This window comes from Oxyura jamaicensis, chromosome 1, assembly GCF_011077185.1.
Source record: "Oxyura jamaicensis isolate SHBP4307 breed ruddy duck chromosome 1, BPBGC_Ojam_1.0, whole genome shotgun sequence".
NCBI classification, from domain to species: Eukaryota; Metazoa; Chordata; class Aves; order Anseriformes; family Anatidae; genus Oxyura; species Oxyura jamaicensis.
Window position 1 is genome coordinate 35,926,809 of NC_048893.1, and position 25,673 is coordinate 35,952,481.

Here is a 25,673-nt window from a genome sequence, read left to right on the forward strand (position 1 = left end):
GCTTTCCAATACATCCTTCATTAATCACCACTACTCTTCCCTTTCTTTGCTATATACACACAGTTATCATTCATTTCGTTTATGTGCCATCCCTTTAAAATGTCTGTTGAGTTCATTTAGTCCATGACTTTAGGCTTCATCTGTTGTAATGGTCCTTCAGGACAGGAGAGATGGTGTGTGATGTGATGATGTAACCTTGAACAGGTGAGATGATGTAACCTTGAACCTAGAAGCATGGATACATGAATTGCAAGGAAAAACAGTAGCCCAAAGGGATTCTTCCAGGAAAATTATCACTCTATTTTCTATTGGGAAGTTCTCCAGAGTAGAAGGTCAGATCTTACTTCTGATCCTAATGACAGGACCTCTGGTTTTCATTTACAAAAACTAGTAATTCATTCTATGACCAGAAAAGGAAGAAGAGAGATTTTCTTGGTATTGCTGGAGTTTCCAGACCAAGGTGTCCACCACTGGTGCCTCTCTGCTTTTCCAGTTCATGAGTGCCAGCGCGCTGGCATGCAATGGTGGTGCGCTCCGTACAAACTTCAACCACATGGACCACGTGCACTGGACCTCATCTGGATCTGCGGATAGCTGCCCATTGTCCAGGTCACTATACACTACCTCCAGCACAGCTAATTCCCTGAGGTACTGGATTCCCCTCTCCATGGTGGTCCACTTGCCTAGTTGACATACAAGGTCTTCCTTGAAGGTATCCCTTTCCTTCACAGCTGACAGGAGTCGTCTCCAGAGGGTGGAGGCCTGTGCCCCTTTTCCAATCATTCTGTCAATGCCCCAATGCCTAGCAAGGAATCCCAGCTGCTGGGCTTCTTTGCCCTTCAGTCTGTATCTACCGGCCCCAGTGTCCCAGCATCGGAGCAGCCAGGTAACAATGTGCTCGCCTGGAAAACGCCTGAAGTCTTCTCGGATATATTGTAGCTCACGCAGGGATAGGTATCCGGTGGTTTCTGACTCACTTATTTCTGTCTCATCCCCCTCCTGTTCTTCCCATTGCTCTGCTTCAGAGCAGTTTTCCTCTTCTGATCCTTCCTCCTGCTCTCTTTTAGGAGAAGCTGCTTCGTTCCTTACTAACTGAGCTGACTCCTCTTGCTGTTGTTTCTCCTTGACTGTGGGGGTAAGTGATACCACGGAGAGCTGGTTCTCTGCTTCAGCCACAGCGTTTGCTGCAGGAGCTGGATTAGCTGCAGCACCTGTCATAGGAGCTGAATTAGCCACAGTGCTTGTTATGGGAGCGTCTGTCATTTTGTTGTCAGATCCAGAGACCTTCTCTTCCCCTGGAGGGTGCTGAATAGTGGTGAGTACAGCTCGGTAAGCATAGGCCAGGCCCCAGCATATTGCAGAGATTTGTGCCTCTCTGGAAAAGCCAGGGTGATGACACACCTTTTTCAAGCATTCTGTCAGTTTTTTAGGATTTTGCAGTTGTTCAGGTGTGAATTTCCAAACCACTGGAGGTGCCCACTGCTCTAGAAACCTGCCCATATCCTCCCACTCTCCCTTCCACTCATCCTGACTTGGGGCAGACCTCTGGGTGGTATTCTTAAATAGTTGTTTAGCATTATCAAAGAACAGAAACACACTGAGACATAGCAAGAGGAACATGCTGGTTGCCCAGTACTCATGAGCTATTGTAACTGGATTGAAGGAGGAAAGGAAGGTGCTACTCCTTGTCTCCTCCAGGGGTTGGGTCTCGGGGGAGAAAAGATGAAAAGTAGTTTCCAAGAGATGGTTCCTGAAGTACAAGGGTGACAGCAATGCAGAGTGCAAATACCAGATTAGGCTCAAATCCAGTGCTCCTATCATATCATAAGCAAGTGTTACACAGCACAGTAAAAGGGCAAAATAAAAAGCAACATTTAACCTGCCCTCAAAGGTGATAAACAGCAAATCGGGGAGCACATACAGCAACAGAGGCATAGCATAAAACAACTCTGTGAGCAAAGTCATCAACATTGTGACCAGCAACTCTCAAACTAATACAATAATTATAACAAATTATAAATAAATCTGTTCCCTCTAACACACTGTGGTCAGATCTGTCGTTATCTCAACCCTTGGAGCCCCGTGTTGCTCGCCAAATGGACTGTTGTGGTTCAGCCCCGCAGGCAGCTCAGCACCACGCCGCCGATCGCTCACTCCCCTGCGGTGGGATGGGGGAGAGAACCAAAAAAGGTACAAGTGTAAGAACTTGTGGGGTAAGATAAAGGCTGTTTAATAAGAAAGAAAACAAATATAATAATAATAATAATAAAATAAAAATAAAAGAAAAAAGTGATGCACAATGCAATTGCTCACCACCAGCTGACCGATGCCCAGCCAGTCCACAAGCAACAGCAGCCACCCCAGCCAACTCACCAGTTTTATTGTTCAGCATGGACTGCACGACACCATATCATGTGGGACATCCCTTGGTCAGTGTGGGCCCTGTTCTGGCTGTGTCCCTCCCCAGCTCCTTGTGCACCCCCAGCCTCCTTGCTGGCAGGGCAGCACAAGAAGTTGTAAAGTCCTTGGCTCTGTGCAAGCCCTGCAAGAACTAAAACAACGGTGTGTTATCAGCACTACTCTCATCCTGAATCCAAAACACAGCACCATACCAGCTACTAGGAAGAAAATTAACTCCATCCCAGCCAAAGCCAGGACAGCGAGTTGTGATTTTTTGGAAGAATCCATGGGCTAATGAAAAGTAACTGTTCTGCTGGGCTTCTTCCTTTTTTTAAAGCCAGTGGAGCTCTAATCCCATAGTATGTTTGTGGAGAAACTTCACAGAGAGTGTTTGACTGTCACCACAGCTCATTTTCTTCTGTCATGGAGATTTTATTTTCTTTTATAAAAGAGTCCCAGCAATTTGGCATCCATGGAATGCCAATCCCACTTTCAAAGGAGATGCCAAAGAATTGTGTCTTCATCTTTTTTTCATCTTTTTCTTGTTTTTCTCTTTTGTCTATAATTGTTATTTCTATCCAAAATATTTATATGTTCATGGTGTCAGACAGTAGTGTTTGCCTGAGTCAGCAAGTAGACCCTAATAGTAGTACTCAAAGAGATAAACTGCTATGTTCATCTTGTCCACAGAGTTCTGCAGATACTCTTGCAGCTAAAGAGCATGTCATGCCTTTTTTTTTTTTTTTTTTTTTTTTCAGCCTTTCTCACAACAACAACTGATTTTATTGTGTGTATCAAATGTAGTGTACAACTAGGGAGCTGGGAACCATGGAGCCATCTTGCAGGAGTTAGAAAATCCAGCTGGAGAGCTAGGCAGTGTGGAGAGCTGAGGGAGCCAAAATGAATATAATAAAAAAGTCTATATTGGTGGTAGCTATTGTTAAGACTATGTTCATAAGGGTATTTCAAGAGTTCATCAGGACTCATTAGAACAAAACTTTGTTCTGTTGTATTAGAAAGCATACAAAACCCTGCCTGAGTTTGCTTTGCCCTCCTCTGCTCCTTCTGGTAGAGGACCGCATCTGGGCTAGCATTTTTAAAGGGAAGTCACTCTTTCATGTTTCTGTATCTGTTAGCACACTCCTCAGGCGTTCGAATCTTTCAAACCTTCTAATAATGTAGTAAAACATTTTAAATGAATGTATCTAGCCAAATAGGCGACTGACTCAAAAGCAATCATTCTTTTCCAGCAATGGCTTCTAGTTCAAAAATCTCAGCCATCTGCTTCCCATCTTATATATACTGCTGTTATTTTTATTTAGTCAGCATTTTATGGGGCCATCATAATAAAGACAAGTCTGGGTAATTAAAACGGTATCATGGCTTCATGATCATTAGTGGTAAACACATCTGTTGACACAAATTTATCTTTGATTTTTTTTTTTTTCATTTTTTCACTACTTTTGTTGCTTGGGAGACTCTTATACTTTTCTTATGCAACATCAGCTGAGTAGTCTACTGTACCATCAGGGCTGGTGTTAAGAAGGGTTGGCTGCAAGCATATGAAGAGAAAAATGGATGTGGACACAGACTGCTGCTTTCCCTGTTTCTCCTGCTTGGCCTTTTCTCTGGAATATAGAGATTTTAAACTACTTCATCTTCTAAAATGTTTTGGCTACAGCACAGGAGCAACTGCGATATGCTGTGCTGTAATTAGAAGTTATTATGTTGATATTAATATGGAATAATGCAACATACACATTTAAAAATGAACTTTTTCATATGAAGTTGGCCAGCAATGATCATCTAGGTTTAGAAAGAACACTCTCATCCACACCCACTGGCAAGCTATGGTTACTACCATTTTTCTGTAGTGGCTGTTATGTGAAAAGAGAATGTTTTCAACAATTCGTGAATGGGAAGACCTGATTATATGGGCATGTCTACTGCAGTGTCTTCTGATGAAATATTATGGATAATTTATATTGGGGAAAATGTTTCTAGACTAGCACTTGTCTTTATAGCTATGCAAAACAAGATAGCACAATGTTTTTCAAAAGTCTTATTGGTCAAATTTTGACTCTGGACATCCTTTTCACACAGAGTCAGTACAAGTTAAAAAAAAGTAAAAAACAAAAACAACAACAACAAAAAACAATAACAACAACAACAAACACAAATAAACATTCAGAGTTGGGGAAGAAGCCCAAAACAGAGACATGCTATAACAGGTCTTCTGACAGCTTACCAGATGCCTTGATGCGTGACTTCAGGTGACAAATAGAAATTATACAAATATGAACAGATCTCCTTTTTGGAGCCACTTGGTGTGGAATTAGAATTGATTAGCATATTTCATCCTGCACAAGTAGAATGTCCCTTTTTAACTCTTGCACAACAATGCCCAAGCTGGTCACTGAGTAGCATGGAAGTCCTCCATCAATTTCAGAGGAAAGGAATACAGAAAGAACAATGAAGCAGGATGAAACCCTATCAGTTACTTAGAGGTTTGAATACATTTTTGTCTCTGTCTAATGTTTCCTACTGTGCCCAATGTAGTGACAGTGGTTTGCCAGTATCTTTCTCCAGTCTCCCGAGAGCATGGAAATTTTTTCTCTTCTTGTCCCTCAACAGAGGGTAATTTCTGTGGACTTAGTGCATATGGAATTTCACTGGAGGAACTTCAGTGAGGAACTTCACTGTTTAACCCTTCTTCATATTCTGGTACTTTATAGATAGCTATACCTTAAATATCTGACAGTAACATAATGTGTATTGGGATTCTCAACGGAAGAAATATGCAGACAATATGGTCACTACTGTAACACCCCTTTATTAAGCTACAATTGCAATTCATGAAATCATTGCAAAATAATAAAAAATTGTTGGAAGATAAATACCATAGATACGGTCCCTAGAAACCACTGCTCACTTTAATTGAGAGCAGCTGCAATATTGCAGAAGCCCAGGGAATGTTGCAGTTCATATTCTCCCTCCCTGGCTCTTTCTAGGGGAGAGCAATACATTTTGACTAACATACCTCCTGGCAAGTTTGTATGCAATTTTTTTTTTCTTAAATGTAAAGCAAAATGAATTAAAAGGTTGCTTGTACTCATAAATGTTGATCCACAGGTGCTCTGCAACTTCAGAACCAAAGAGGCTGCTGCTTTCCCATTCCCTTTGTTCTTGAAAACTTGCCTATACTTTGGGTTGTGTCTTTGAGATTTCCAGTTGTATGGGCACTTGGGAACGTAAGGGAATGCTTGCACAGCCAAAACTTTGCAAGCACAAATATAAATGAATTGGAAAATACATATCTATGTTATCTGGTTCATCTTCCAGTTCAAAGACCGGGTTTGGGCTGGTCTTTCATGTCACATCTTTATCATTACTTCTGAAAAAAAATGCATGAAGTCATGCATTACTCCCAGACTTCATATCTCTATTGAAACAGGCATCAGAGAAAAGGAATAGTGAGAACCTGGTATTTTTCAGTCCCACTTATATAACTGATGAGAGATTGTAACATATCCTTAGTCTGCAAATACTCCTATGTGCATTTTTGGAGACAGAAAAAAAAGGTATTAGGGAACACAGACAGAAACATCTTAGTAGTCCAGGTGTGTAAATTGTACTCGTAATATATTCTTCTCCCTATCCCCATATAAGCCAATTTATTGTTCTGAAAGCCAAGTCAGATGCAAGACCCAATATAACTGTTTTAACAGCATCAAAATTGCCTTTGTATACCTCTCCTCTTGCTAGCTTTTAAGGACTGACTAAAGTGAGTGGAATTCTTTGGGGAACTACCCAGTTTTAGAAACCTTCAAAACAATTTCCAGCCAAACACGGTGAGTTCCTGTCAATGAATAGCTCAGTCAGGTGATCTAGGATAGATTTTACAGTGTAGGTATGTTAAAGAAAATATGCAGATAGCAAGACAGCATCTCGGACCGGAACATTGTACATCATGTGGAATAAGTCTGTTAGGGTTAATCTTTCAGGTTAATCCTCACCCTGTGTGTTGCACTAGCCATTTGAAGTATGTGCCACACTTACTTTATTTGTTAAAAAAATGCTTGGTTACAAGATTTTATGAACCCTGATAAATAATCTCTCCAGATGGTTCTGGGAGGGAAATCAGTAGCATCAGTCAATTTTCATTTTCTGAGGGGAAAGTAAGGCACAACAGCTATGTCTCTCACCCAAGATCTCCTAGAAAGCCCGAACAAGAACAAGGAAAAGAGTCCAGATCTTCATTACTCCAAGCCTCTCTTCCTTCCGCTCTAACATTCTAACTTCCTCTTTAGTATTTCAGATTAGCCATACAGTTCTGTAGGGAAACGTTTCATAATGATATTTTCTTCTGTGGAATTTTTCCAGGGTTCCACCTAGACATGGCATTTTTATTTTTATTTTCACAGAAGGACTCTCCCTTCCCCAGGCCCCACAAAAGTTTCTCTGATGGAGAGATGGGACAACTTGGGAGGTCTGTGTGAAGAACTACATTTTGCTGGATACACTCCTGCTGTTAGCAAATTGCTCCAATGGGAGGACCAGCCAACTAACTCAGTCAACCTACTAAAATGGACTCTCTATTTTATAGAGATAGATTCTCTCAGTTAACTCATCTGTTAGATTGTAAAAAATGAGAGAAGACAGAGCACACGCTACATGGGGAGAGTAAACAAAGGCTAATGGGTAAGGTTTTGTTGGTATCAACAAAGGTTGGTACTTCTCTGTTTGCTTTGCTTTGCTCTGCATCAGTTTTCATGCTTTCCCTGTCTCTCCTCACTGATTCTGATTTTGATTTTGTAAACATAAACCAGTCACAAATTTCCACAGGGAGCAAACAAAGAACTCTTTGCAGATTATAGCCAGGATTGTCAAAGGAAAAAAAAAAAAAAAAAAAAAAAAAAAAGCATACGCAAACCCCACAACCCCACAAAGAATTCCCAGGAGACCCTCACCAATGTTTGGATTTAACCTGAGCTCTGTGAAATATGAATCCACTGCTCTTTACTGCTACCTGTACAAGTCGGAAACTGCCCAAGCAATTGGAAAACTGGTCCTAAGTTACAGGCTTTGACTGGATGTTTCCTTCAGTCAGCTTTGGCAGCCTATGAAAGCATACTGGCTTTTGGAACAGCTAGTTCATCACATGAAAAACATACTAGAGAATTGTATTATTTCTGCTGCTGTCTTCGAAGACAGGTCTCTGGTTCTCTCTCTTGTAGTTCATTAATGCTCTCTGTTGACTCATTTTGCTCTTGTTAGTTTTCTGGCAGCAATGCCGTTACGTCAGTGAATTTCTCACACTGTTGGATAGCTTTTGAAAGCTGGTCACATTTTTAAAAAGAGCAGTGGGTAATTATAGCTATGTGCCTTTTTTTTCTTTATTGTACCTAGTCAAAACAACAGCTATGTCAATCAAAACTGAGCTCTGGGCTGTACAGGCAAGCAAGCAGGGCATAGATGGGTAATACATTGGAACATCTGTCAGACGAGAGATTCAGCCAAAGAACATGGCAAGATAGGAACTGTTTATTGTGTGCCTTTTTACAGGCCATGCACAATAGTGAAGAGGGCAGGGAAGACAAATAGGATGCTTTGCTTAGTCTCTCAGTATAATTGAAGGTCACTCACAGCTGCAAAGGGAGCAAAATAAAACTTAACACAGTAAACAGTTAGCTAAGGAACTGATTGCTCAAAGTTTCAGACCAAGGACTTAGCAAGCATAAAGAAAGCAACTAGATTTTTATAACCATATACATTCAGTTTTTAAAAGTAAACAAAGAATAAGAACTGTAGGGAGAAAAACCCTCAGCTTACGAAGCTGAACTCACTCTGAAGGAAGTTATTAGTGGCTGGTCTAAATACTTAATTGAGCACAGGCAGCATTATATGCCAGTAGAATGACCTATAGCTTCCTTCTGTTTGGTTTCATGATTCCTCATCGATTGCAGACATTCCTGGAGAGAGGATATCAGACTAAACACAACAGTTGTCTGATCATTGTATTCCACATTGATATTAATACTCTTTAGTTAGTTCCTGCACTTTTCAAAGCCATGGTGTGGCACTTTCTGTCAGTGCTACTGGCAACACTGATGAACAATGGCAACCTAGATGCTAGGATGTTATGAGTAGCTCTGTAACATGTTCAGCTATCCAGGGCTGGAATGGGTGCAGGAGAAAGTCATCAATGTTTCATCTCAAAAACAAAGTAAGAAAAAAGGAAAAAAAAAAATAATTCCCAGGCTCTTTCTCACAAGTCTGTGGGAACGCATATTCTTTCACCTTTAAGTCATGGGGTCGCTTTTATTGTTTTTTTTTTTTTATTATTATTATTATTATTATTATTATTAATTTTTCTGTTATACAATTTTAACTATATCACTGTGAATAAACTTTACCACACTGAAAATTACCTGTAAAGTCATATGATACATAACAAACATATGACACAATATTATTTAAATTGGTCTTGATTATTTCTTCAGTCACTCTCTGAAGACCTTAAGTTCTGGTCTTGTGAGTTTGTGAGAAATGCTGTCTGTTACTAAACAATTTTTGCCTAGCAAAAATCCTCTCTAGAAGACTGCCTAGAGAGGAGTCTCCTCTCCCAGTCTGACTTCTCAAGTCAACAACTCACTCTGTTGTGAAGGAAGATACCTTTTTCTCCTTGATCACTGTGCACTGTTGCTTTTTACAAGATGTTACCATTCTGCTGTTCTAGAGGTGGGTAGCTGTGGTATAATTTATTGAGGGAAAAAAGTTGGTGCAGAATGAGCATTGCGTAATAGAGTGTTTTAAAAGAAATATAACAGGATGAGATTTTGATCAAAAGATGAATACTAACTTCCAGTATAGCAGCTGAGTTTTGTTAGCTCATATTTGGACCAAGAATTAGGATATATGTAAAGTTATGACTGACCTGTAACTCAAAAGTAAAATTCCCATTACAGACCTCTGTAGTTTCAGACCTTGCATGGAAATACCTGAAGCTAATAAAATTAAGTATCTGACCATTTGTATCCCAAGTTCCTTGGGTGGATAAAGGAAGAGGATGAAATTCTCCTGCAACCTGCCACTTGCAGGCGAGGGCAGCTAAGCCAGCACACCTTTCTAAGTGCAAACTAAGTGACTTAGACTTTCTTTCAGGTATGCAGGTGTTGCTCTCACCAGAAAGACCCAAAGAATTTAGACTATTGGTTTCGTATTTGAAATGGTTCGCAGATGCAGAAGGTCAGATTCAGTTAGGACTTAGGTGCCTTAAAGTTAATTCTTGCAGCACCAGTGTTCTGACATCTGTTCCTCATGGCTCTGTGCCAGATGCCTAGGTTTCCTCTGCAGCAGGGGGAGAGCTGGGATCCAAACCAGCTGGTAAGTGCCTGGAACTGGCCAGCTGAGAAATCTGAAAAAATGAGATAAATCTGTAAATCTTCTCCTCAGTGGATCTTATTCAATGCTTTAGGAACTGTATGCATTCACCCTGTAACTACAGCCTGGCAGTTGTTGAAGGAGATTATCAACATCCCTTCCAGCAGGAATTCAGCCCAGCTCGCTCTCCTTCTGAAATGAGGCTCCAGTTCTGGTAGCCTGGCCATCTTGCCTGCGGTATAACAGTTGGAGCACACACCTCAGACACAAGAGACCAGGGTCAATCCCCAGTTCTGCTGGTGGGGACTCACACCCAAGGCAATTGCCTTCTTGCAGGGTGCTTTAACCACCAGATTAAAGGCTACTGGAAGAAGGGAGAAGACGGGCTTTCTCTGTTCCTTTTGTTACCATTGTGCCATCGCAAAACATAAATGAGAGTTTATGGGAAAGTCCAAGGCCAAGCATGACTTTGCTGTAATGGTTGAGAAATTTCAGCTTGCTGCCTTCTTTGTAGTTTCTGTATTTTAGGCAAGGACTACTTAAAAACTAACCTAGAACCATGAATGGTCTCCACAGACAGGATGGATTTCTCTCTTGGTGTTTGTTTTAAGAGAAGAGGGTGGTGGACTGCATTTTGCAAGATATTCTGTCAGTGTTTCCCATTCATACTTCATTCTTAGCCCTGATAAGACACAATCCCGCATGTCTGGAAAAACAGAAGTTGTGGGCTTTCCCATAACACAGGTGCTACAGTGCCTTACTTTTTTTAAAGCTAGATGCTGCTGAGCAGAGCTTTCCAAGGCTATGTCTCTGTACAGAGAGTCTCTGGATTAGATCCATGTTGTTTTTCACACCTAAGCTAGTATCATGGAGCACTAAGTGTGTGAGGCTTCTCCGCATGCCGAGTGCACAGCTCTGTGACAGGCTGCAGGCTAGCTCCAGTACTGAAAAATGGCCAGATCTGAAAGCAGATCACATGTTGATCTGATCCATATGTGCATACTTGCATTTGTGTGTGTATATCCACATGTACCAAATATTAATCAACAAAATTAGACAATGGTCAAAGCTAGAGAGTTAAGCAATAGCAGAATTGTTGTCTGGCTTGTCATCTGCTATAGTTTTCATGCATGTCAGTGAAATGTCTTTTCTAATCATACATGTATATCTAATTGTCCCAGTATAAATCCAAATGGGCTAGAAAGAAACAGAGTGCAAGGAGCCTACAGTCATCACAGTACACTCACTTTATGTCCTATCAGTGTGCATGGCTGGCATTGTCTAATAAACACTTTTCTAACAACCATGTCCTTTGAGACCAGGCACAAGTATCTTCATAAGGGACTTCTATAGAGTGTTCTGTCCAGTATTTCATGATAATATGTAGAAACACTTATTTCAGAGTTCATATTTCTTGGACTTTCATTCTCTGTCATTACTCTTCAGATAATAAATGGTGATATGCATCACTGTAGTCAGAACGAGAGTACCGCTCTTCTGTTGTATGTTGTATGGGTGTAAATCTGGAGGAAATCTGTTGACATCAGAGGTTTTAACCTAGATTTGGTTTTGTGTACATGAGAACAGAATTTGGACCCTGCATCTTATTTTTCTTTTGATACAATCCAGTGTATCCGGAAACAAGAAAGCCATATCAAGCCCCAAATCATAGAACTCAAGTTTTTAAAGATATCAACTTTCTTTTACGATCTGGGTGGCCTTCACCATGTCTGGGAAAACATGAACCCAGTGGCCCTGGTAATGCATCACCTGCTTTTTTCCAGACTGCTGTAATCAATTTGTCTTTATCCACCACATTACCAAAAGACACTATTAAAATTCATATCTGTGTGTTCTCCCCAGAGGGTAAACCATCAGAGATCTCCAGGGTTTTGGAGGTTTTTGTGGAGATGCAGAAGGCTTTAATTACGTTTAAAACAAGATCAAATTTCTTCCCTATAGTAATTTCAGATACTTCCACCAGATTCCTGTAGGGCTATTTTGCACTCTGAAAACTTGATCAATCCCCAACCTCACAAATTACAGCTTTTGTTTACATTTTTTTCTAGAACATCAAAGCAGAAGAGTGTTGCCTTTAAACAGCGTTCCCAGACTTAAATAACGATTTTTTTCTTTTTTCTTCAAGACTTATGGTGATCCCTCCTTTAGAAACTGGAATGGTTAATTTGGGAAACATAAGAATACATTTGGCCTGAAGGATCTTAGCTGCACTTCAGGTAATCTTATTAAGATACTTGGTTACCTTTAAGAACCAAATCCTGAGGTTATTCCTCACACAAATCTGTTGAAACAAATGGAGTTCTGCCCAAGGTATGAATGAATAAGGACTAAGTAAAAACTTTAAATTTTGGCTCTAAGATATTAACTTCTTCTAAACTGTCAGGAGAGATGCAGTATTGTTTGAGCTAAGGGATGTGTTTTACTGTTTTACTCAAATCCTTCGTTCATTATCATGAACGAAGAAGTTCTTCCTCCAGATGCTTTTCCCTTCAAAGCATGACCCCAGAGAAGAAGAACATCCAAAATAATATAGCTTTGGGCTACCATTTCCCTGCTTGTGTTTGAGGCTTCTTTTTTCCAAAGAGCACCTCAGGAAAGTAAGCAGCATTCCAGAAATAAATAGAAATGCTGGAAAAGGGGAATATGTATTAATAATAATCCCACAATGAGAACTATCATGATGAACCTACTGGACTCTCAGAGCAGAGCTGCCAGTAACTCTGCAGCTGTGTATGACTACCCATTTTCTATGCTCTACTCATTCATCATGTCCCAGTGTGTTCTTCTCTGGAAATCCATGAGAACACTTGATTACTTTGTGTGGGAGACAAAACTTATATTTCAAAAACTGTACAATTTCTTTAGAGGAAATGTGTATGTAAATGTGGTTTGGCTTCTCTAATATTGCATTTCAAAAACTCTCTATATCTCCTTTTTTATTAGTTTTTGCAACATCATATTTCTTGCATCCAATAAATGTCTCTTCTGTATGTATTTTTCTATTGTTTCCAGTGTGAACAAGAAGTACATTTTCTACAACTGGAGTTCCTTCCCATGAACACTGACTGCTTGAATCACATTTTGTCTCATTCATATAATTTCCCACACTCTTTTACTCTAGCTGTTACTGTATTATATATCTACCTACTTGCTATCTAAAGTCTTAAAATGATAGCTAAATCTGGAGCAACCATAGGCTTTCAATGAGTAGCTAATAAAGTTAGCCTGGTTATCCTTTGTTTCCCTTTATTTTTGCCAAGACAACAAAACAAACAAACAAAAAAACATATTTGCTTTTCCCTACCAGACCGAGGATTTTTGCAGCGTGCTCTGAATGGCCAGTCACTCATTTGTACTGATTGGCTAAAGAATTTACACCTAAATTCTGCCCAACTTTTCCTCTGTTGGAACAGCCATTTCAATCCCTCTCATTTACTTCTAGGTGCCTAGTTATTTCTGAGACTTCGCCTTCTCTTTTGAGTATGGTTGGAACTGATGGATTGTTTCTTTAGAAGAATAGACTTAATTGCTGGTGGTGTGGCATCCATTTTGCAGAACTTACTAGGTGTTTCTCTTAAAAGTATACAATTCTGAGAAGCTTGTCCTCCCCATAGAGCAAAATAAATGATCACACTGCCTTTCCCATATATTCCACTGCACAGAAGTCTTCCCCACACTGTCTCAATTCAGAGACACCTAAATTCCTGCAAATTAGTGGAGCCTTTCACCTTGCCCTAAATGTTAATGTAATTGGGATGATGTTGAAATAGAAATATCTTCCAACAGCATGTTTTTTCTCAGCTAAAACGGTTTCAGCTGATCTTTTCTGCTGACAGCAGTAGTGGCAGAGCCCTGCAAAAATTTTGGTGGTCACTTGTGGGTTAAAACTGAGACCAGTTTCAAGTGTTTTTCCTAGTTTCATCAGTTTCTCTATTGATGCCACCTTTTCAAATCCATGCATCCCTATACAACAAAACAAAGTGCAAAGTGTCAATATATTCAGCCTGATGATAAGAATCTAGAAGGATCTGGAATACTCCGTGTTCTGTCCAAAAAGCACATTATCTCCTGCTTAATTTTAGGCATGTGACTAACCCCACTGAGAACAGAATCACCTACTCAACGGATACGTAGCCAAAGTACTTAGCCTATGAAGTACTGAATTATGAATGAAGATAAGCTGTCTTGGTTTGAGTGAGATAGACTTCTGGAAAAAGGAGAGTATTATATCCCATACAGCTCTGTTATTAACTTTGTTAGTCATGTTAATGAATGAATGGATGTTCAATATGAAGTTTTTGATTTCACACAAAGTTCATGCATTTGTGAGAGTCTTCAGTCTGTCAGACAGTGAGAATTCTGGATAAATATGTTTAAATGTTTATATATTTATGTCCTGTCTTAAAGGACAAACACACATGAAATAAGCCAACGTTCAGATGTCTGACAATTAGATATCGGGGATTTACAAGAAATCAAAATAGAGTCGCTACTTGCTTAGTTCTGATATTTGTGTAAGCACCTATTTTAATCTTTAATAAATATGAGATAGTCTGTTATAAAATAATAATTCTCTGTGAAACTGTGCTTTATATATTTGTATTTAAAACATTTGTTACTAGACTCATTGAATTTTAAACATTTGGCTTTCAGGACAAAGAAGAAAAGCAGTGACTCTATTTCTTAAACTTAGTTCAAATTTTCATTGACATACATATCTTTATAGACTGCATTTAGAGATTAGAGACACAAGGAGTATGTGTATTTTACTGATTCTTGTTTGAACTGGCTTGCTTTTGGCTGTTCTGTACAGAAAGTCAACCAAATTTAAACAGTCAAATACAATTGAGGAAAATTCCTGTAAACACCATCTACCCACAACAAAACTTTTCTCATTTTCCCATAAATATGGAATATCATCCTTTAATGGCTAGGATAAAAAATACTCTGCCTGGATATATGTTAAATTTCTGGAATCCATTTTGACTTATTGGGTAATGCAGAGTTTTAGTCCACAAGAGAGCTGAGAATCTGTAAGGTATTTGTTGTTATATATATTTGATCACATGGAAATAGACCGTGGATCTGCCACTGAAGTGCTAGCAGTATCAAACTGCAACATGGAAAAACTATTTTGGAAATTATTAAGAGAATCCTCATGTGTTAACATGCAATTTTTTTTTTTTTTTCTCTTTCCATCAGGCCTGGCAGTTACAGCTGTCATACTCAAGTAGCCAGATTTTATAATTGCAAGAAAAAAAGTGCATGAAAAATGAATCTCAAGTACTCTTGTAAGTGGGTTAAATGAAACAGACTTCTATATGTTATGTTTGATATGCCTTTCTCTCAGCTCGCCTGGATGCAACCCTAGTCCCTTCCCTCTCCTGTCTCTTATTCCTTTTTCCCCTCCCTCATTATCACCTGTCATTTAACCCACCTCCCCCCCGACCCTGACAATCAAATTGAGAAGAGACAATATATGCTGTGTCTGGTTCCAAGCTCTGTGTGCGCTCCCCACCTGACCAGTCTGCGCTGGTACTCAATGGGCTGGTGGCAGAGTAAGTAGGAAGAGGACTGCTGAGCTTCCACTGCAGAGTCTCTGATGGTGGAGGCATCTCATCTTTCTCTCTTCTACTTGGCTGGAACATTAACAAAACTTGTAGGAACTTAGTTATTTTGGGGATCTCTGTGCGTTGACAAAGTTGACTGAAACTTGCTAATTTGTTCAGAAGACACCATGGGCAAAGGAGTGATGGAAGCAGGGGCATGAGAAGGCAATCAGATAAATAGCATACCTTCTTTTTTAGGAAGATATCATAGTTGTTAACATTAAAATATAATATCAGTATAAAAATCGCTAAAGAATTTCCAAGATAGATTTTCATATAAAACATGTCATGTGGGAATACCACTTCAGCTACCACTTCAGCTAAGTCAAAAACAATTTAAATACAATAAAATGTTGCACAAATGAAATGAATGGATAGATGACAAATTGAAAGTGTTAATATGTAATAGAAAGGTTTTTATTAATATTTGTTTGGGATAATGAAAATTTCTGTTGGTGAATAGCCTAGTCCTCCCAAGTTCATGCCAATAAAGTGGCAAATTTAAACTGCATAGGAACGAAGAGCTGTATCTGTTTAGCACCTTGCTCATGCTGCTAACAGTAAGTAAACATGGAAATTACAACCTAGATTTCTCTAAGCAATAGTTTACCTGTTACTGCTAGTGTGTGTGACTCTAAGAGCATCCTTGTTGGGTCAAACCAAGGTCCAAGAGCATAACAGCATCCTTGTTGGGTCACACCAAGGTCCATCTAGCCAAGCAACCTGTTTGCAATAGTGGGTGAAGTCTGTGGAAGTGTATGAGAGCAGGGCACATATTTTGTGATACTTAGCTTCCATTGATTTGCACCAGGCAGTTCCTGAGCCAAAGCTGTGCCCGTACTCAACACAGGCCACCTGGACAGAGAGGGTAAGAAGTAACTTCACGTAATAAAGGTCAATGCTGCAGAGCAGTGATAGACCACTGTTGATGGATAGCCAACCAGCTATGTGTTATGTCTTAATTTTTAATCAGATGGGGTTTTCTCAGTGCATGGAATGTAGTGCTAACCAATAACTCCTGCGAATCTTGTGCAGATGGATAACCAAGGACTGAATCTGAACGGAAGGACTGGGATCTTCTGGTAAGCTCAGATAGCCCTTTTATCTTTTTCTTCTGTGGGAGTGATTTTGGTGTCTAAAGTGACCCCAAGTTTCTGAACTAAGTTAAAAAATTGACAACAGAGGCCTCCCTGGTGAAGAATATTGCTGGTATAGAAATTCTTTTAAGTGCATCCCTTTCTAGCAGAGCTGCATTGGAGTGTCTTGAGTTCAGTTTTGGCCAGTTACTTTATGTTTATTGAGGAATGTGGGACATTTTGCTGCTTACATTTGATGAGGAGAAGCATAGAGCTGGACAGGCTTTGTGAATGGCTAACACCTCAGCTCTTTCCCTCTTGCTAGGTCTTGCAGATTGAATAACCAGGCAAAGACTACATTTAGAAAGGCTCCTCAGACGACTGGGTGCTGAAGGTGGCACTGGACATCACAGTTCCCTGGGTTTGGTCTGAAAGGATGGGCCTGACTCATTCTGGAGCATTCCTGTTTGTTAGTTTAGGTTTTTAGAAACCAGCCAGGACTGCCAGGTTATCCATACTATGAAATGCTACAGGAAACTCTGGCAGGGCTGGTATTAGAGGTTAAATTCCTATGCCAGTGGTCTGAGTAACACTGTCCATAAGATCACAACATAAAGTGTTCATTATGCAGATACATAACCTCATTATGTAGGATATTCTAAATGTGTCCTACCTTAACACGCAACAAAGAGGATCTGAATGCTAGGAAATAGTGATAGGTACTGACTTTTGATAACCAGCTTACAAAGAAAAGCTGCCTAGGAGGTGGCATTTTTCTTCATCAAGGTTCTTGCATCAAAAAAAAAAACAACCTATACTTGTGTTTCCTCACTAGTCAGGTGAATCACTTAGAATCTGCTGGTAATAACCTGAATGCACACAGAGGGCCTTCCTTACATGCAAATCCCAGACAAGATGATTTTCTGTAAAAAGCTTTTCTCTGAAAGATTTGTTCAAAGCCAGCCCTGCAGCTAGTCCAGGAGGGCAGTCTGGTCAGGAAGGTAAGCCTGAAGAGAGAATTGAGAAGTATATAACTGGCACACCATCACTTACCTTTCTGCCCATATATTTGAGTCAGTACAGAACCAGTTCTGCTGTGAAGAGAAAAAAAAAAAAAAAAAGTAGAGAAAAAAAGAAAAAAAATAATCACAAGGAAAGAAAATAACTGCTTTTCCTTTGGGAAGCTCTGGAGATTTTAGTGCCATTTGCTGTTGAAAGCAGAGGAGGGAGTGGTGCTCTAAGGACAGACTACAAAGTTTGGTCTAATAAATGTGAATGGATATACAGGGCTTGATTGTTCTTTCACACCAGTGAAACTCCATGGACTGAAATCAGGCACACTAATTACACAATATACTTCTGTAAACGATTTCTAACTCTGGAGTGGTTGAATTGTAATATAACCTAAGGCACAATTAGAATGTGCAGCCCTGGTCCCTGAGGCATGTGTTAATAGTAACACAGCTTGTCATCGTGTGTTTTTAAATTTTTAAATCTAAATAAAATATAACATTGCATGTAATACGTACTTTAAATGGCAGATGTGTAATAAACATCTCTATTTATGACAGACTTAGGCAGCAAAACATAATGAGGTGTGGTTCTGGTACAAATTTTGCTTCAGGTTTACTTTGTACTTTTAACCACCCCAGTTAATTACACAGCTAAGATCATGCCCTGGAGAGTTTTAATTTTCTTGTGATTATATAATGGACTCTTACTACTATCATTATTCAAAAAAATAAATATAAGGCCCGGAGTATTTTCAGGCAGAACTTTAAGTATGAAGGTTTGTTTAGACCTCTTTTTATGAATTCTGAGTCAATACTCAAAACATTTAAAGATGTCTCTTCGCCATAGTTAACCATACAGCTTTTCCTCAGCACTACTCTCTCTCTCATACATGTGATTTTTGAATGACTGCCATCACCCTTGTTTCTGTAGGCCAGAAATGTCTTCATCTTCATAATGGCCCTGGAAGATAGGGAACACTGACATGCATTTTTCCCTGATAGGGTGCAGGCTCTCCGTTCTTGCTCGGCTCCGTGGGAGGTAGGCACCCAGACACCTCCAAGGCTCTGGGTGTATCTGGTTTGCCCAAGGTTACACAGGAACGCTTTTCTATGGGAAAGGAGGAAAATTTACCTCCTGAGCTCCAAACTGGCACTACAAACCTTGGAACCTCCCTCAAAGTCCATATATGCACGTAGGGAAAGCGGACACAAATCAATCTAATTACCAAAGGAGCTGAATGGTTTGGGAACATGATGACCATACGCTGTAGGAAACAGGTGCTCGCCCTACAGACTGCAGGCTTTGGTGGTGGAGGGGACTGTTCCTCAGTCCCACAGCCTGTTCCCAGCAGCTTTCCTCTGCAGGCCCAGCTCCGGCCTGTCGGGTGCATCGGTCTGGCAGCAGCAGCAGCTCCCATCCGGCCCCAGCCTCTCCTGATGGCTGCTTGGCTGCTCTCCCATCGTGCGATGGCTACATGTCTGCGATGTGACAGGCAAATGACCCCTGGGCAAAACTGGAGCAGCTGCCATCGCCAGAAGAATGTGTCCAGCTTGCAGGCAGCTCTCTTCTCTGCTCCTGAGCTGGCTGGGGGAAGGAAGCGATGAGGCATCCTCGCTTGATCCGTGAGAAGTTTCAGTCAGAAAGGTTGCAAACAGTGACAAACACACCGTGACACTAGGAGATGGGTGTAAGACAGAGAGCAGACCCCGGTCTTCAGCTGTATATTGTCATTACTTTATGCATCAGCATCTTTCTGCTCCATATTGCTTTCTTTTCTGTTCCCCTGGGTTCATTTATTTGACAAATTTGTTTTGTTCTAGCCGTTTTACAGTGGTTTTAAGGCTTCAGCAGGCAACAACGGATCTTAAGGATCTTAGCTTTCATTCACATTTACAAAATATCCATTAATGTGAGTGGGAATGCTGATTTTAACACCTTTTGGAATAGGTACTAAGAATTTACTGTAATGTAAATAGTTTACTACATACTTTGTGAAAGTAAGTATAGTGGAAAATTATATTTAGCCACTAATTTCTAAACTGAAACAGCAATATACTTCTCTGGTGTAATATATTTTCCAGTCATGTGCTGAAGAGAAGCATTTTTTTCAGCTGAGCTCACTTAAAGTTCAAAAGATAAATATATCACAATGACAAATTGCAAAATGCTATTCATACATTTAGGTAAAAATCGTTCCCTCATTTGTTTGTATTTCACATAAACTGTATTACTGTTATTTCCAAAGAAAATACAGTGCTAAATAATTCTGATGAAAAATACAAGTATTGTTAATGGACCAGAGCAGAAATTTATCTTAGCTTGGACAGTTTGCCCGACCGCCGAATTGTAGAAATTCAGTATACTTTCATTCCAGCACAAAATGACATCCAGTCAGCCCTCTGAACTGCCTAACCCCTGGCTCAGGGCCCTGCAGGGTGGGAGATGAGTGGAATAGTCAGCACAGGGCTTTTTGCATCTCTGCTCTCATGGGTGGCTGAGATCTTCTCCTCATGGTCTGAATTTACATCACCTGCAGACTGCCTTAGGGATCATCCACAAGAAGTTAAAGTTGGGTGTGAATTTGCCATGTGATTGTGACTCCAGAGCCGCAAGCCTGAGGGCACTCGGCCTGCAGTGAGTGTGGGCTCGTTCATCTGATGCACCAGGGGCTGACTCACGCTTGCTGTGCACAAAATCTGCCTGGGCATCAAATTCTGCTTTTTCTTAAGATCTCCAACTTGCCCTACATGTATACATTCTCTGTGTGGTCGTTAGCAGGCAATGAGGTGCTTGTGTAACAAAGAAGGACGTTCAGCTTCTGCCTTGGTTTCATCTTCAGGTAGCTTCCAATTGACTAACACGTTGTATGGCTCAGATTGAAGAGTTTACATTTAGAACCTATGTAAAAATGAGGAAATGGGACAACAATAAGTCCAATCTTTAAAATTATATAGCAATGAAAGATGAATGAGTCATTTTATTGGTAGAATATATACAGCAGAGTAACATGCTGGGATCATAAGTATTATTTACCACACATGCAAGGTAGGGCACTGGAGGTCTATAATTTCACTGCTCACTATTTTTATCACTTTTATGTTATCAGTTCAGAAATCACTTATGGAATTAATATACCCTGATTTCTCTTTCCAAACGATTATATGCACCCTGCCTCCCTTCCAACACATATGCATGTTCTCTCTCTCTCCCTCACTCCCTCTCTCTCTCACACACACAAAGGATTCTGTAACAACAGGACCATTATAGAGCATGATCTAAAACATGTGGACTGCAGCCAATATTTAGATATGGTATAGTAAATTCTGGAAGGTATAAAAAGGAAATAACTGAACTCATTGCAGAGAAAAATGAGCCAGTCTTAAGTACTTTTAATCACAGAGTTTCATATAAAAACACATGCAAGATACTGAGCCTAATATTGGAGGGGAAAAGGTCTAAGGGAGAGGAGAAATCCAGTTCCACTGGGATTCGTGATGGGAGTTTTTCACCTTTTTTATAAGAGCCTTTCAAGAGATTAATGTGAACCATTTAAGCAAATATATAAATATGCTCACCAAGAGGCAGGCTCCTTGTGTGACAGCTATGACCTTGGAACTTTGTGACACATCCCCTCAGCTGGGTCTGAGCTAAAGAGCAGTGGGTAGGTTGCTCCTCTTCCTCCCAGGGACTGCCGTGACAACTGCTTTGCAGGCACCTCACTTCATCCAAGGAAGTCCCAGGCAAAGGATCCACCACAGCAGCATCAGAGGTGAAGGAAGAGTGAGCCAGTTCTTTTCTCTTTCTCAAAATTCCCAATTATATCCAGGTTTCTGTCAAATCAGATGTTGTCCAACACCCCAGCACCCTGAGCTGGGGTCTCTGGCTCACTTCCACAGTGGGTGGCTGTAGATGGCATCCCCTCTGGCTCTCCTCCGTCTTTCCCCTGGGCAGGTGCGTTGAGCCTCTGCAGATATTTAGAGGCACATGCAGTCTGCATACAGCTATGTTCTCTATTTGCATAAAATGCCAAGCATGAAATGAAACCAGGCTGTCATTAATCAAGTGTTTTAGAGAGCTAGAGTTTTTCAGTGAGGTTTTTGCTGAGCCGGGGCTTCAACATTTTCACACTTCCAACTGCAATTAAAAAAAAAAAAAAAAAAAAAAAGACTGCTGGTATCAGTCAGATAAATAGCTGTTCAGAAGTTTAACAAATGCAAAGCAAAATCTAGTTTTAGTTAGTGGTGGATGTGGATGTGGGTAGAGGATAGAGAGGGGCTTTTGGAAGTGTTTGTCTTACTCAGAATGGGTTGAAACTCACCCATGTCACCAGCCTGCTGCTTCCTAAAGCACACAGAAACAAGTGGGGCTGGTTCTGCCAAGCCCACTCATTCCAAACAGAACTTCACTCCATCACAATCAGCTTGAGTCTTTATGGTGCTGCGTAAATATGGTCTTAATTGGTAGCATTAAAAACCAAAACTGCTGGTGGACAAGAACCTCCACTGATAAAGAAAACATCTAGACCTGCAGTCAAAACTGGAAAAAAATAAAAATCTATAAGTGACAGTGCAGTTTTGAATTAATGAATGTATAAATCAATGAAAAGACACTACCAGATAATTAGCTCTTTGTCCTCAAACATCTTCAAGTCCAGGGCAGGTGAGGACTAAACCACCAGTATGCTGAGGTGAACCCCACTGGGTATTTCATACAGAAGTACAGAGAGTGCCCTCTGTAAGATCTCCTCACCAAGGGCAACAGCCTAGGCGCATAGTTGTTGAGGTGAGGTGGAAGCATGTTTTGGCCCATGAGGTGGCCATGTTGCGTTTTTAGGCTGGTTTTAGGCTGGGGAATTGTTACCAAAATAACCCTGCACGGGCTGATTCCCCTGCAGCTGCACCATGGTTAGCAACAATGGGAGCCTCAGTACAGACAGCTTTCAGCTCCAGCAGCCGTTTGCAGCACTGTATCAGTTAACCCTGCTCTGAGGAGGGTTAATTGACACAGTGCTGCAAATGGCTGACAAGATGAAAACTCATGTATTATGACTCCCAGCATCCCTAACAATTGTGCAGCTGCATTCATATGAGCAATGGTGGGAATTTGGAGGAGGGAAAAAAATTCCCTTGTGCAGACAAGGCCTGAGATCGAGCCTTAATGTTCTTTTCTGGGTCTTGGTTGTCAGTTGCAGTCATGCTTCCCTAAAGCATTATCCCAGCCATCTGCAGACTGCTGACTGTGAGGCAGCAGCCGCTGCTGGTTCCACCAGTTGGATGACCAGGAGCAAGTGGGAGCACAGCAGCATGGCCAGGCCCATCTGATCGGCACCTTCAAGGCTCCTGTGCCCGCTCTTCTCCTTGTCTTGTGTTTCCCAAGACCAAAGGGAACTTGTTCCAAAAGAAACGGGGAAAATGAAAGCTATCTTTTCCCACAAATCCAGAAGATATTTGCAAAATGTACTTCTGGGAGGGGTGGTTTTCTAGAAACTGAGCATCACGATTCCCAGCTCCTTGGCATCCACTGTTGCTTCTGACCATATAAATACCTGTGGCTGCCCTCCATGCTTGGCCACAGAAGTAAAATACCTACCCAACATATGGCACTTACAGACAGGGCAGATTTTAACGGTTGTAGCCCGAGACTGTTCCTCTAAGGAGCTCTCTGAGGCTGTGCAGATCCGTGGGCTCCCTGAAGAGCTGAGGAAACAGGCAGAAAAACTCTTCTGAATTTTCCTATCTGCTCTCCCATCCCTGGCCATTGATCTCCTCCAAAGCCAAACTTGCCTTATCACTATCCCTTTGGGGTAGCTTGTACTCTTGTAGCTTGTAGCTTTCCACTCTTTGTCTCAATGCATGCATATCCATATGTGCATGGTGAGCGGGCATTGTAGAGTCAGTGACAGGCTGCCCATCACACCGACTACATCTACAGGTGGCATCTCCCTCTGATGGTCCACAGCACAAGCCCATTGACTTACAGGATGTAGTTCTGCACCAACAGGCTTGTGAAAAAGGAGGCAGATGAAGAAGCAAGCAAGGGAAGAAGGTTCCTGGCTGCTGCGTATAATTTCCAACACCTATTTAGCCTACTGTAGCTGACTGGGATGTCTTTCCAAAGGGCACCTTGCTGCAACCTGGAGTTAGTTCTGTGCTCTGATGCAAGACGTTACTGCTGCTGTTAGAGTGCAGGGTTGAAAATGCCCCACTGGGAACAGCTGGGCCAATGAACCCACTGCAAGCTGTCACACTGGCTTCAGAATAACACACAGCCTCTTGAGAAGTGTTGTGGGTGAGGTAGAAAAATCCGTATTACCCAATTCTTCTTAACCTTGTAGGAAGTTCCTCTAATTTCTGTGAAAATCTGACTTTTTAGGCTCATGGAGAGTAAAAAACAGGACTTATTTTAAGTAACCTAACCTGTTAGGGATGCTTTCAGGAAAACAAAAACCATTAAAGCACTGACAATTAATACTTCAGTTGACAGACCAAAGGTTAAATCTCAGACCAAAGCTTGTGGAAAGCAGGTCATTTCTACTCCAGTAGATTTTCTGTATTCTCTTCAATGAGTTATACAGTTCTGTTTACTGCTGTTTGCTCTGGATGGAGCAGCGATCCATACGTAGGGAGGACGGATTGGAGCAGTTACCACATCTCTTTGGGGAAGGAACCTGGAACAAAACCAAGAGCTGTTTCTGGCTTCCCCCTTCTGCTAGCCACTTCAGGGAGTCAGGCTTTCTTAATTCTGGATGTTGTGTGCTTACCTGTGTTAAGGTAGTCAGGATATAAATGATATAAAGACAAGATGTTGGATTAGTCTAGACAATAGAACATCAGGAACATCATCTGGCTTATGACCTAAGAACTTTTGGATAAGGAAGGAACGAAGACAGTTTTGAATGGAAGTCAGACTTGTAGTCATTCCAATCTCCGATGCTAAGCCTTGTCACGATAGTGAATTCGTGGGCGGATGTCTCCAGCAGGACCACAGCTCTGTTATGCTGGGCACAGCGCAAGCACTGAGACCTTTCATGTCCAGAATAGCTTTCAAAGTGTGAGCTTAGGAACATTGCTCCCTTGTGAAGATTATTTGCTTATGGCTATATGTAAAAATCTTTGGACCATGGTATTGTTACTAGAACTGCTCAAGGAAAGACTAATGGAACTAATAGCCCATATGGGATGAATCTGTAGAGACAGCAGCTTTGGAGCTACAGGTTTTTAGCAATCACATGTACCACTGTCTTCCACAGACATGAATACGCTCCAAAGAGATTAATGGATGTTATAAAAATTATTTGCTGCTGTGCTTTAAACTATAGACTTTACAATCTCCAGTTGAATTTTTGATCTCATACAGCAGCTTAACCTTTTGATGTACGGAGTGGATGCAGAGACCTTCAGATTTCTTCGTGGCGTGATGGGAGCTGAACATTTTACAACACATCATTGGGGCTGCGTAAGACCTTTCCGATAGCTATGAGATTTAACAGATCTTTAACAGAGATCTTCCATAGCTGGTTGCTTTCAGGGACGGGAGGGAAGAGGGCTTGGAAGGCTCGTGATTGGATTAAGCACACTTCGGGAATATTTGCAGTCTTAAGAAGTGTTCTAGGATTACTCTTTCCTTAGCCCACCTGTCTGCAGTGTTATTTTTCCTATTCCACAGAAAGTAACTCAGCTGCCTGCTGTATGTTTGATTGGAGCAACTTTTTGCCTTATTATATTTCTTTACCTATCGATAGACGACTAAGCGTGTGTAGCTTACTCAGACCACTTGAAGCACCTAGCCCGGCATTATACCAGATACTTTTTTGTCCCCTCATCGGGGCTCTCTCGCATTGCCCATCCCAAAGCAGCACCGGACGAAGAGGAAGCCACAGGGGGCTGCCCAATTTTGGCGCACCCCCGAGGGAGGCGTTGGGCAGGGTAACTCCTCGGACGCAAGCTGGAGCCCAGGTGCGACCACACCAGCAGCGCGGGCTCCACCGGGGCTCTCCCCGGGTGCCCGGCGCTGTCCCGGCAGCACCTCCCGGCCAACCTCTCGCCTCCTCCGGCCCCCCCGGTGCAGATCCCCCCGCGGCCGCGGGCGGGGCGCGGGTGGCGCCCGGCGGGCCCGGCCCAGGGGCGGCCCCGTCCCGCCGCCTTTGTTCCGCGCCGCGGCGCCCACGTGG

General features: G+C 41.4%; 1 long non-coding RNA gene across 1 annotated transcript; it reads left to right on the forward strand.

Moving 5' to 3' along the window:
- The first annotated feature begins 1,490 nt into the window (after nucleotides 1-1,490).
- LOC118160647 lies at nucleotides 1,491-20,353 on the forward strand. Its single transcript, XR_004747614.1, has 3 exons — nucleotides 1,491-1,732; nucleotides 8,081-8,086; nucleotides 20,343-20,353. It is a non-coding gene; the product is annotated as an uncharacterized LOC118160647 (long non-coding RNA).
- Nucleotides 20,354-25,673: the final 5,320 nt, after the last annotated feature.